Source organism: Anabrus simplex, chromosome 8 (assembly GCF_040414725.1).
Source record: "Anabrus simplex isolate iqAnaSimp1 chromosome 8, ASM4041472v1, whole genome shotgun sequence".
Taxonomy (NCBI): domain Eukaryota; kingdom Metazoa; phylum Arthropoda; class Insecta; order Orthoptera; family Tettigoniidae; genus Anabrus; species Anabrus simplex.
Genome location: NC_090272.1, coordinates 89,469,932 through 89,482,622, shown reverse-complemented (window position 1 = coordinate 89,482,622; position 12,691 = coordinate 89,469,932). Strand labels below are relative to the sequence as shown.

The 12,691-nt window shown below is 38.4% G+C and overlaps 1 protein-coding gene across 2 annotated transcripts in view; it reads left to right on the top strand.

Annotated features, from left to right (window-relative positions):
* Positions 1–12,691, top strand: part of LOC136878824 (very long-chain specific acyl-CoA dehydrogenase, mitochondrial) — a 119,400-nt gene that overhangs the window by 84,325 nt on the left and 22,384 nt on the right. Inside the window, exon 10 of one of the 2 annotated variants that reach the window (XR_010860845.2) lies at positions 10,409–10,543. The exons of the other annotated variant lie outside the window; for it this stretch is intronic. The gene's annotated coding sequence lies outside the window, so the exon portion shown is untranslated. The remainder of the gene's footprint in view (positions 1–10,408; positions 10,544–12,691) is intronic. 2 annotated transcript variants of the gene reach the window in all.

Genomic DNA, 12,691 nt, shown 5'->3' with positions numbered 1-12,691 from the left:
CCGAAAATGGCTTCCTACGCCATGGACCTAAAATGGCTCCTTGACTTGTATTTCCTATCTTATGTATGTTGCATAGTGACAGTTGATCTATGCATTTAATCTTGGTGACAGCATGCTGGATTGTCATATGCCAACACATGTTTTCCAACGGTTTTTGTTCGGAAAATCTCTTCCATCTACCTATGTTCAAAATTTAAGATCTCTGCGTGCCGTAGACTTGGTTAGGCATCGTGCGCGCGCACACACACACACATACACTCTCTCTCTTTCTTCCTTTTATTACAGATATATGCTCTTTCCAGCTTAAAGTTGTGTCCAGAATAAGACCTTAGAATGGAAATGAAATTACTCCTACATGTGAGTCTTAACTTTTACTCTGTTTAAAGAGGTTGTAGCATAAGATGTCTGGCACCACTCCCATTTTCTAATGACAAATTGATCAAATCAACAAACAGCAATAATAATGATCACAATTTTTCAGAAAGATGTTATTAAATCCATCATCTTTTCCCCATCGTTGCCATAAGATCTATCTGTGTCGGTGCGACATAAAGCCACTAGCTGAATAATTATCACTGCTATTCTGTATTTTTCTGTATATTATGCAGTCGTCCTCAAACAATCTGCATTCACTTCAAATTTGTTCGGCAAGTCATTGATAAATGCCGTAAATTTGAGTGACCCTATAACACTACCCTATATTACTACTGACATTGTAGAAACTTCATTGAAGTATTTACTTCCCTTCCTTTTACCCTCTGTGTGTGGTCTGTCAAAAATTCTTGGACCCACAGAATCGCCCTTTTATCAATGTTTGTTTCCACCAATTTTTGGATCAGTATGTCATATGTCAAAATCTTTTACAATAGCATCAACTTGCACACCTTTGTCTAATGACTCGCTAATATCTTGAAAGAGCGACGACATCTGGCTCTCGCAGAAGAAACCTTTTCTAAAACCGTGTTGACGCCTATTAATCCATGCACTTTTCTCCCATTGTTCTTATAGATATTCTGAAATGAGTTGTTCTATTTGTTTGCATACAAAGGAGGTAAGGTTAATGGGTCTATAGTTGTCCATTAGCAGCCTGTTGCCCCCTTCAAAAATCGGGACTAAAGTTGCTTTCTTCTTGTCATTACTTGTAACAAATTAATAAATGAGGGTGAAGCTGCAAATTCATGCTAGTCTCATATAAAACACAAAATTTACTGCCATTGTAGGAGTGCTGAAAAGGTTACATGACATAGGATTAACTACACAGCAGCTCAGAAGCATTTATTTCTCACTTATACACTTGTATTTGATTTACATGAATATAATTTGAGGATCATTCAATACAGAAAATAATAAAAGAACTTGAAATACTTCAAAAAAGGGCCTTAAAATTATTAATTACAATGTGCCATATCACTGTCCGAAATTGATGGAACTAAAATGGACGCAATTGCCAAGATAAGTTAAATGCGGTGTATAAACTCAGTCATCTATATCAATATCAATGAAATACAATATATGGCGTGATCGAGGCAGGAAAGATCAAGGCGGCAGTGACTAAGACAAGTAAGAGTTCAGAATTGTTAGAACACTAGTATTGAAAGATTGAAAATTGAAAGAGCAAAACTTGAGCAATGGTCATATTGATCTAGAGCTATTTATCGTGTACAGCATTTCAAGACTTGGAGAGAAATTCAATTAACTTAAGGAAGAAGATTGGTGGAATCTATATATTTATTGAAAAACACAGAATTGCGAAAACCATAAATAAAGCTGCGAGATAGGAAAAAAATTCGAAAGAAAGGCATACCGATACATTAAATTGTCAAGATGGCAAGGGATAACCATTGACAAGGTTACAAGGAAGGAAATCTTAAGGATACGGGAAATAGCTAAATTAACCTATAAAATAGCAACTTTAACACAGATATCTGAAACAAGGGTAGACATTTTGGTAGTCTACAAACGCTATTAAGACTGAAGATTAAAACGACAGACTTTACATTGAATTTAACATATTAGAAGGCTATGGAATCCGTATCATGGCACAACTGACTTCATATGTATTCATTTCTGTTATATTTGCGCAAGACATGGCTCTCACGATGTTCTAAGAAGACTATGGCGAGAGGTCCAGAGTAGACTGACCTGAGGTGACGGCAAAGGAACTTACCTATCCCAGAGCATCCTAATGACCAGCGAGAGGATGTAATTGTCGTGCCCGAACCACAGATGTCCTGGAGCATCTAATTTAATCCCGGTGGAGCTGACGGAAAAAGATAAGTCTTCTTTATTAGCGCAGTAAGTTAGATAAATCTTGCAGATTTTAATATAATCTTTCATTTGTTGGTGAATAAATGGTTAGACATTATGATCTTCAAATTAACTCAGATATATTATATTCTCGCGAATTAATTATATACTTGTGTCGAAATGCATGGATAATAGGTAGTCATCTGAATAACATAACCAATCCTTGGGTAGGATATGTGTGAAATGAACAACGTGTAAGTGCTATCGCAGTGACATTTAAGCAAATGAAGATTTTGTATGTATGTATATATATGTGTGTGTGTGTGTGTGTGTGTGAATTATGAGATCTATATCGATAGAATAGTTTAGGTTATAAGTGAGTAAGGGTTAATATCTTGTAGTGTGGAGATTGTGCAGTGCCGTATAAAATCAGAATTGAATTATATGAGGACTAGCATGGTACCCGTGCTTCGCTACGGTATTATACTGAAATTTATAACTGCATGCTTATTGTTTTAGATATATAATCCGCCGAAATTCGCGATCTGACATGTTTTCAGCGAGAATCCACCAAAATTCCCGATCTGACTCGTTTTCTATTAGATTACGGCACGTTTCCTCCCATTTTTCAATCTTCCTTTCCAGCAATCGATTTCGTACTTCCCGGGCTAGGCTCAGGTATTCTTCCCGGTCAGTTGGGTCCGTAAATCTTTGCCATACCGTATATTCCTATAATCATTTTTAATCTGGATAAAATCCTTCAGGAGATCCGGCGTGGTGTCTTATTGGGAGCCTTGGCGGCACTGAACCCGCGGCCGGCTGCATTCTTAGTCATTACCCGTCCAGGAGCCGTTTCCAGCGCGGTCCGCACATTTAACGACGGTCCGGAACATTATTATTATTATTATAACTATTATGTGTTGCTGGGATGAATGATGACAGGGAAAACCGGAGTATCCGGAGAAAAACCTGTTCCGCCTCCGTTTTGTCCAGCACGAATGTCATATGGAGTGACCGAGATTTGAACCACGGAACCCAGCTGTGAGAGGCCGGCGCGCTGCCGCCTGAGCAACGGAGGATCCTTATAAGTACATTAAGAACAGTAAAATCAATTGGTCTCACCTCCTTTTACACCCCACCGCCGTTAGTTTTTATTGCCAACCCTCCCGCCCCCCACCCCCCAAAAAATTAAAAGAAGGCGTGTTTCTTTATGTTTAAGGGAGATTCCAAACACCAATGTTCACGTCTATTACCTTCAGTTTTGAGAGATAAGTATCCCCATAAATATGATTTACTTTTGTCACTTCGTTTCAAACTACTCCCCCCCCCCCAAGTGAATTTTCCCGCAAAAAATACTTGTTTCTTTAATAGTGAAGGATCTTCTAAATACCAATTATCACGACTCTAACTTCTTCACTTTTTGATTTATGTGTCCTCATGAAAGGAATTCAACTCCTTTACACTCCCGCCCCCCACGATGGTTCCCCCCCCCCCAAAACGCGTTTTTCTTTGTTTTTAAGGGAGATCCAAATACGAATTTTCACGTCTGTAACAACTTTAGTTTTTATTAGATGTATATATTCTCATACAATTAAAGTCAATTAATTTTTTTAATTTTTTAATTCATTCACCCCCTCCCCCCCCCCCCCCCCCCCCGCTTCATTGGATTTTCCGAGAATACGTGTTTCTTTACTTTTAAAGCAGATTGCAAATATCAAATTTCACGTCTGTAACATCTTCATTTTTAAGATATCAGTAGCCTAAATAAAAGAATTCAACACCATTTTCAGTCACTTTCACCCCCCCTCCACCCGAGTGGTATTTCAGAAAATTAAAAATACACGTTTCTTTATGTTTAATAGAGATAAAAATACCATTTTTCACTTCTGTAACATGTTAAGTTTTTTAGATATACTGTAAAAATTTTCATTTTAAAATTTCACCCCTTTTGGGTTCCCCTTAAATGGAGTTTCCAAAAACAAATCATTAAAGGCATTCAACCCATTATTCACCCTTTTACACCCTTCCTATTGGAATTTTCCGAAAACAAAAGAATACGTGTTTCTTTATTTTTAAAGGAGATTCTAAATACCAATTTTTACATCTAAAAACTGTAACAATTTTGAGATATAGATACACACATTTTAAAAAATCACCCCCTTTAATCCCCCATTAATTGGATTTTCCAAAAACAAAAAAATACGTGTTTCTTTATTTTTAAAGGATATCCCAAACACCAATTTTCAGGTCTGTAATATCTTCAGTTTCTGAAATATAAGTAGCCTCATCAAAGGCATTCAACCCCTTTTTCACCCCTCGTATTGCGATTTTCCGAAAACAAAAAATACGTTTTTCTTTATGTTTAATGAAGATTCTAAATACCAGTTTTTACATCTGCAAACTTTAAAAGTTTGGAGATATGGATTCACTCATTTTAAAAATTCACCCCCTTTTCACCCTCCCATTAATTGGATTTTCCAAAAAAAAAAAAAAAAAATACGTGTTTCTTTATTTTTAAAAGAGATCAAAAGTACCAATTTTCAGGTCTGTAATATCTTCAGTTTCTGAGATATAAGTACTGGTATCCTGATTAAGGGTATTCAACCCATTTCCCCATTTTCACCCCTTTTCACCCCTCCTATTGGGAATTTCTGAAAACAAAAAAATACGTGTTTCCTTATTTTTAAAGAAGATTCTAAATACCAATTTTTACATCTGTAAACTTTTAAACTTTCGAGATATAGACACACTCATTTTAAAATTTCACCCCTCATTTCACCCCCTTAGCGAAGGAATATCCAAAAATCCTCTCTTAGCGGGCACCTACATCTTCATATGAATATATCCCCAAAATTTCATTTCTTTACGTCCAGTAGTTTTGGCTCTGCGATGATGAATCAGTCAGTCAGTCAGGACAAGTTATTTTATATATATATAGATATGAGAGTAATATGAAGTGAAACTGAGATTGATTGAGAAGAAATGGATTAATCAAGTGAACAAATGATGAATAGAGAAATCTGTGTGCCAAGTTAATGTATAGATGTGGATTATTTGCAAGAGAAGGAAGAAATATGATATTGAGATATGAAGAAGGTGATATAGGAATATTGAATAAATATGAGGAAGAATAAATAAATGTGATATGTATTGTTTCATCGATAATAAAGGGAATAATCAGTTGTGAAGATAAAAATAAGAATATTGACACTATCCTGGGTAGGTAATCTACTTGATACCATGATGTGTAAAAACGTATGATGAAGTTCATAAGGAGTTAAGGCACTAGTAAATCATTGAAACAATTCAGTACAAGGAAAGTTGAATAGGATATTAATTAGAAATGAATCCATATCTCTACCATAATGTTGAATATTCACTGAAGAATTGCATGGCACTAACTTAATCCTACAAGCTACAAGTATTATAAGTTTTTCATATATAATTACAGAAGGTAAAATAATTGATAGAGTCTTCATGAGTAATACTCTATACCCATTTTACCTCCTCTGCGAACCATGTGACCTTGCCGTGGTGGGGAGGCTTGCGTGTCCCATTGATGCAGATAGCCGAGCCGCAGGTGCAACCATATCGGATGGGTATCTGTTGAGAGACCAGACTAACGAATGGTTCATCGAAAGGGGGGTAGCAGCCTTTCAGTAGTTGCAAGTTCGGCAGTCTAGATGATTGACTGATACGGCCTTGTAATAATACTCAACATGGCTTAGCTGTGTTGATACTGCTACACGGCTGAAAGCAACGGGAAACTACAGCCGTAACTAACTCCCGAGGACATGCAGCTCGCTCTGTATGAATGATGTACTGATGATGGCTTCCTCCCGGGTAAAATATTCCGGAGGTAAACTAGTCCCCCATTCGGATCTCCGGGTGGGGACTACACGAGAGGGGGCGATCATCAGGAAGGTGGATACTGACATTCTGCGAGTTGGAGCGTGGAATGTTAGAAGTTTGAATCGTTGTGGTAGGTTAGAGAATCTGAAAAGGGAGATGGATAGGCTAAAGTTAGATGTAGTTGGCATAAGTGAAGTACGTTGGCAGGAAGAACAAGATTTTTGGTCAGGCGACTACCGAATTATCAACACAAAATCAAACAGAGGAAATGCAGGAGTTGGTTTAATAATGAATAAGAAAATAGGGCAGCGGGTAAGCTACTACGACCAGCATAGTGAAAGAATTATTGTCGTCAAGATAGACACCAAACCAATGCCCACCACAATAGTGCAGGTCTATATGCCTACTAGTTCAGCGGATGATGAAGAAATCGAAAGAATACATGAGGAGATAGAAGATTTAATACAATATGTAAAAGGTGACGAGAATCTAATTGAGATGGGAGACTGGAATGCAGTGGTAGGCCAAGGAAGAGAAGGTAGTACAGTAGGAGAATTTGGATTGGGACAAAGGAACGAAAGAGGAAGTCGGCTGGTTGAATTCTGCACTGATCATAATTTAGTCCTTGCCAATACTTGGTTCAAACACCACAAACGACGGTTGTATACGTGGACGAGGCCTGGAGACACTGGAAGGTATGAAATAGACTTCATTATGATTAGGCAGAGATTCAGAAACCAGGTGTTGGATTGCAAAACTTTCCCAGGAGCAGACGTTGACTCTGACCACAACTTGTTGGTCATGAAATGTCATCTGAAGTTGAAGAAATTGAAGAAAGGAAAGAATGCAAAAAGATGAGATCTAGACAGGTTGAAAGAAAAGAGTGTGAGGGATTGTTTCAAGGAACATGTTGCACAAGGACTAAATGAAAAGGCTGAAGGAAACACTATAGAGGAAGAGTGGAGAGTCATGAAAAATGAAGTCAGTAGGGCTGCTGAAGAAATGTTAGGAAGGAAGAAAAGATCAACTAAGAATCAGTGGATAACTCAGGAGATACTAGACCTGATTGATGAACGACGAAAATACAAGAATGCTAGAAATGAAGAGGGCAGAAAAGAATACAGGCGATTAAAGAATCAAGTGGATAGAAAGTGCAAGATAGCTAAGGAAGAATGGCTGAAGAAGTGCAAGGATGTCGAAGGCTGTATGGTCCTGGGAAAGGTAGATGCTGCATACAGGAAAATCAAGGAAACCTTTGGAGAAAGGAAATCTAGGTGTATGAATATTAAGAGCTCAGATGGAAAACCACTTCTAGGGAAAGAAGACAAAGCAGAAAGATGGCAGGAGCATATCCAACAGTTGTATCAAGGTAAAGATGTAGATAATTTCGTTCTGGAACATGAAGAGGCTGTTGATGCTGATGAAATGGGAGACCCAATTTTGAGGTCAGAGTTTGACAGAGCTGTGAGTGACCTAAATAGGAACAAGGCACCTGGAATTGATGACATTCCCTCTGAATTACTGACTGCCTTAGGAGAAACCAGCATGGCAAGGTTATTTTATTTAGTGTGCAAGATGTATGAGACAGGAGAAGTCCCATCCGATTTTCAGAAGAATGTTGTTATACCTATTCCCAAGAAAGCCGGTGCTGACAGGTGTGAAAACTACCGCACCATTAGTTTAGTATCTCATGCCTGCAAAATTTTAAAACGTATTATTTACAGAAGAATGGAAAAACAAGTTGAAGCCGAGTTGGAAGAAGATCAATTTCGCTTCAGAAGAAATGTAGGAACACGTGAAGCAATCCTGACTTTACGTCTGATCTTAGAGGATCGAATCAAGAAGGACAAGCCCACGTACATGGCATTCGTAGATCTAGAAAAGGCATTCGATAGTGTTGATTGGACCAAGCTATTTATGATTCTGAAGATGATGGGGATCAGATACCGAGAACGAAGAATTATCTACAATCTGTATAAAAATCAGTCTGCAGTGATAAGAATCGAGGGCTTTGAAAAAGAAGCAGCAATCCAGAAAGGAGTGAGGCAAGGCTGCAGTTTGTCCCCTCTCCTTTTCAATGTTTACATAGAACAGACAGTAAGGGAAATCAAAGAGAAATTTGGAAAGGGAATCACAGTCCAAGGAGAAGAAATCAAAACCTTGAGATTTGCCGATGATATTGTTATTTTATCTGAGACTGCAGAAGATCTCGAGAAGTTGCTGAATGGTATGGATGAAGTCTTGGGTAAGGAGTACAAGATGAAAATAAATAAGTCCAAAACAAAAGTAATGGAGTGCAGTCGAACGAAGGCAGGTGATGCGGGAAATATTAGATTAGGAAATGAAGTCTTAAAGGAAGTAGATGAATATTGTTACTTGGGTAGTAAAATAACTAACGATGGCAGAAGTAAGGAGGACATAAAATGCAGACTAGCACAAGCAAGGAAGAGCTTTCTTAAGAAAAGAAATTTGCTCACTTCAAACATTGATATCGGAATTAGAAAGATGTTTTTGAAGACGTTCGTGTGGAGCGTGGCATTGTATGGAAGTGAAACATGGGCAATAACTGGCTCAGAAAGAAAGAGAATAGAAGCTTTTGAAATGTGGTGTTACAGAAGAATGCTGAAGGTGGGATGGATAGATCGAATCACGAATGAAGAGATACTGAATCGAATTGGTGAGAGGAGATCAATTTGGCTATATTTGACGAGAAGAAGAGTTAGAATCATAGGACACATCGTAAGACACCCAGGACTTGTTCAGTTGGTTTTTGAAGGAAGTGTAGGGGGTAAGAACGGTAGGGGTAGGCCAAGGTATGAATATGACAAGCAGATTTGAGCAGACGTAGAATGCAATAGTTACGTAGAAATGAAAAGGTTAGCACAGGATAGGGTGGCATGGAGAGCTGCATCAAACCAGTCTATGGACTGATGACTCAAACAACAACAAGTGAGGTATTGGAATTCAATTAATTATCTGACTATAGATCTCATCAGGCACTTTATATAATTAAACTAATTTGCAAGATTTATAAAACGAATGATATCCATTTGAGCTGATAAGTGATATTAGATATTAACATAGAAATTAGCGCATAATGTGGTTGACTTATCTTTTTCCTGATGCATCCATAAAGCAGAATCCCAGAATAATAAAAATCTTACCCTCATCCTAAATAAATAAATAACTACAAAAAGAGAAATAATCGATGCTGTAATGTAATATTTCCCAAGAAGATTTGACTGAAGTTTAGGGATATTTTCTTTCATACATATAATTAATGATACAAAGATAATGTTGTGATTTCATTTCAATGAATTTGTGTTGTACAAAATAATTTTAATTTTCCTGTTGTATATAATTATGATTGCAATTTAATCAGAGATCTTTGACACTACAATGAGAGTTAATTAATGAATTTTCAAAGGAAATAATAATTCTTTTTAACTATATTTCTTTCTTTTCCTTAATTTTCTCAGAATTTGAATAAATAGATGTGATAAAGATGTATTTGGTACTTATGTTTATACTCATGCATATTCATATACAGTAGAGTTTCGATTATCCGACCTAAACGGGACCTGGAGTACGTCGGATCACCGAAAATGTTGGATAATGCAGAATAACTTTGAAAATGAACTAAAACAAACAGGAAGGCTATAAGGTACTCTATTACTAAAACAACGACATGTTTTACGGTACACTATTTATTGAATTATTTCAATTGTACAGGATATGCAGTACTGGACAAAAACATTCCAAATGTCTTACGAAAAGAAACTTGTCAACAATGTCTGCTTGCCTGCTGATTCACATTTTCTTGCTGTAAGATCCCGCCATCAACGAAAAATCAACACCTCCATTGGGCTTGCTTCCGGCTGTTGCTTAACATAGTTTAATGCCATTTCTAATGCACTTAATCCGTCACTGTGAGTCATCGTTTCCTCCTTTTGTTCTGCAATGCCTCGTTCTTTTCCTCCATCATCCTCAGTTTCATTAGCATTCACAAAGTCAATAATATCAAGGTCAGTTAGTTCAAACAGCTGATCTTGTTCATACCACTTACATCTTGAGTCGTAGCATCCTCACAGCCAGGAATGCAATTCAGTAAGGGAACAATGTTTTCCATGTCTTCTTGTACCACCTCCTCTCGATGTTCAACCCCACTCGACAATACATTGCAAGACTTTGCAAATGTTGTTGTTTCATCTTCTTCCCTAGACTGCGCTATCCAGTATGTCACGTCTTTCATGTTGATTTGTTTTAACTTTTCTATCATGTCGTTGCCATTGTACGTTTTCTCTATCAGGGATGAAAGGAGTTCCTGCTGATATTTCATCTTCAATGTTTCCAACACACCTCGTCCATTGGCTGGTATAATGATGTCACGGTTGCACCCTCCACAGAGTGTGACCCAGAATTCAGTCTCCACCAAAAGTTCAAGGCGAGTCTACCAGTGTCGGATAACACGGAATATCGGATAACCAAAGGTCGGTTGAGCGAGACTACTGTATTCAATTTTAATGTAAGATATATGCGGAATTATTTTTTAACATAATTGATTGTTGGTACGATGGAGACGTCCATCGGTGTTGGCGATAAATGACTTATCCGTATGTCAGAAAGGTCTTCCCAACTTCTATGAATTCATGAAAAAGGAGAGAAACTTTGATAGGCAATTCAACCTGAGCAAGCTAGTCTGGATTTCTTCGCGACCTGCCCTGGACGCAGAAAAGGCGCAATAAAGATAACTTTTTGACACTGCTCAAGGGTAATACGATTAAAGAAGTATGATAAAGAGAACAACAACACCACTTCATGTTGCTTCACTGAACATCGGTACCTTGACTGGGTGACGCGGTGAATTGGCAGATTTGCTGAAACAACACAAGGTGGACATTGCTTGCTTACAAGAAACACGATGGAAGGGACAGGAGTCTCATGGCATTGGAGATGCATATAAGCTCATTTATAATGGAACATATAGTAGCAGTGGTGTAGCTATTGTTGTAAATGCTCCATTTGTGGGTGGGGGTTATAGAATAACACCCACGGTAGCCCCTGCATGTTGTAAAAGGCAACTAAAAAGAATTCCTGGGGCTCTTAACTTGGGAACATGGATTAGCGACCAGGGGGCCCTTAGCTGAATCCTGGCATTGCTTCCACTTACTTGTGCCAGGCTCTTCACTTTCATCTATCCTGTCTGACCTCCCTTGGACAACTCTTGTTCTTTTCCTATCCCAACAGTATTAGGTTGCGAGGCCGAGGGAGTCTTTCACTTTCATACCCTTCATTACCCTTCTCTTCCTTTCGCTGATACCTTCATTTTTTGAAGTGTTGGACCCTTTCAGTTTTTTTCCTTCTGATTAGTGTTAATAGAGGATTGTTGTACTTCCTCTTAAAACAATAATCAGCACCCCCTTGTTGTAAATGCTGACCTCCATAGCCATGTTACTGAGGTCCATCGATGCTCTGATAGTTTGATGTTTATTATCATTAACACTACGGCCTGTGCATATTCTCAGCCTGTGTTCAACAAACTGGCTGCGATGATAAAGAGAAAGATAAATTTTGGCTAGAGCTGCAAGATCAAATATGAGCATGCTTTCCTGAGGTCTTATTTGCTGTTGTGACTTGAATGGCCATGTTGGAAGCAAGCAAGAGGATACATCTGCAGTGCTTTTGGCACAAGAAATGTTGATGACTGGTGAGTTCTTTGCTGAAGCTAATGATCTTCTCTTCCGTAACACATATTTCAAAAAATGCACCAGCAACTTTACAGCTGTAAAGGATGTGAAGGTCATACCATCTGACTGTCGTGCCTCACAACATAAGCTACTCATTTTTGATATGAAGATCAGAAAAGCTTTGAAATTCGGTTATTTTATGATTGCCCTCGATCAGATCAAGTGGTGGAATCTACAGAAGCAAAAGGCAGCTCTTATCAACTGCATCAAATTCCCCCCAATCATTCCAGGCTCTGTTGCCACATGGGCAGTTTCTCCGTGTTTCTGTGGTCAAGGTTGCCTAGGCAACCCTGGGTACAGCAAAGGTAGGCCAATGCAGTATAGACAAGCAGGCATTTCTATGGACTGAACAAGTCCAGAGAAAGTGAAGGAAAAGAAAAATGCCTACAAAAAGTGGCATGCTAACAAAACCAAAGAGAGCAGAAAAGAATGCAGCGAGACAAACTGCCAGGAAAGCTGTTGCTGAGGCCGAAGCTGAACACTACAAAGATGTGTATGCAGAGCTAGTCACTAAAGGAGGTAAAAGTAAAGTAAACTCGTGTCCTCATCCCGAGGTGATGCAGCACTTTTCAGGCACACCCCCAATGGAGGTGAGCTGCATGTACCATTTCAACCACAAACCAGCACTCCTGCCATTCTTAAATTTCTGGCAGTACCGGGAATCGAACCCAGGCCTCCGAGGATGGCAGCTAATAGCACTAACCATTACACTACAGAGGTGGACAATAAATTAATAAATTAAGTGGCAAGAGATCAAGCAACACAAGACATTGAATACTTCATGTGCATCAAAGACAGGGATGGGCGCCAACTGCAGGACAGAAATTGAATCCTTGAAAGGTGGC